The following is a 1,086-nucleotide window of genomic DNA, read 5'->3' as shown; positions in this document are numbered from 1 at the left end:
AAACATTTAAGTGCCAAGATGATAGAAGAAGGGCTCGAAGTGACCCGGCATTAAACCGTTTCGCTTGCCAGTATAGTAGAGAGGAAAGTAGCTAGTGACCACGGACATAGTGGCTAGTTAGTTCGGTACTGTGTGTAACGGCTAGCTTCTTTTGGCCTCAGATGTGCGGGACCAACAGGTAACAGAGGGAGTAAAGCCAAGGAGGAAACATGCATACCTACCAGTGGAATCGTCCAGAGTCACCCACACCTGAGTGTTTCGACCGCAGGAAAATCACACGAAAATGAGCAGAAGAGGAGTCAGTATTGCTGTCAGGATGTGTGGACATAAGAATGGAGTAAACGTGGTGTTTTCTCACAGGAATCTATCAGCATATTTCAGGAGTTCACGTAGACATGAAATAACTTTGACAAACACACAACGCACCTCCAATTACCTGGGCAGCTGTTTTGACTACGAATGATTGTAAACAATAGAGAGCAGAACTTCCGTTTTCGTTGTGACTTGACTGTCAATGCACTCACCAAGATCAGTTGGGTTAGAATATAGCCCACGATGAGTGAACCAGTCCAAACAACTCGCATCGGAGTAGTCAATGTGTGTCATGGCTTGCTCGCTTGTCACGCCATGTATCCGCTTCCCTCATCTGGTTCCGTCAAAACTGCAAGTCTAGCGTCCACAGATGCGCCTTGCATGTGGCCACGTAAAAACGCATTCATGTAGTAGAGAAGAGGTGCACGGATGATGCGCATTATCTGATGTGCTAGCACTGCTTCAGCACCTGCAGCATCAGTGGGAGGGTCTGCATTCGTTTTCCCATTTGATAGGATTGTGGAGTGGAGTGAGGAGAGTAGGTGAGAGATGGTAATGTTGAGTTGAATGGCACTATTCACGAACACGGATGTAGAGAGAATCGTTTGAGGTTGTGATACAGGATGTTGTAATAGCATTGTTAACGTTGATGCACACTGTGAGTGAGAAGGTGGTTGGTATGACAAGCCTCGTAGCTCTATTGACATATATTCGGACCTTCGTATGGGTGGGGTGAGAGGGGGGAGGGAATAAGGGGAAATGCTTGGTCCTTCA

This window comes from Echinococcus granulosus (genome assembly GCF_000524195.1).
Source record: "Echinococcus granulosus chromosome Unknown EG_S00025, whole genome shotgun sequence".
Lineage (NCBI taxonomy): Eukaryota > Metazoa > Platyhelminthes > Cestoda > Cyclophyllidea > Taeniidae > Echinococcus > Echinococcus granulosus.
The sequence above is the reverse complement of the archived record's forward strand: the minus strand, read 5'-3'. Positions refer to the sequence as shown.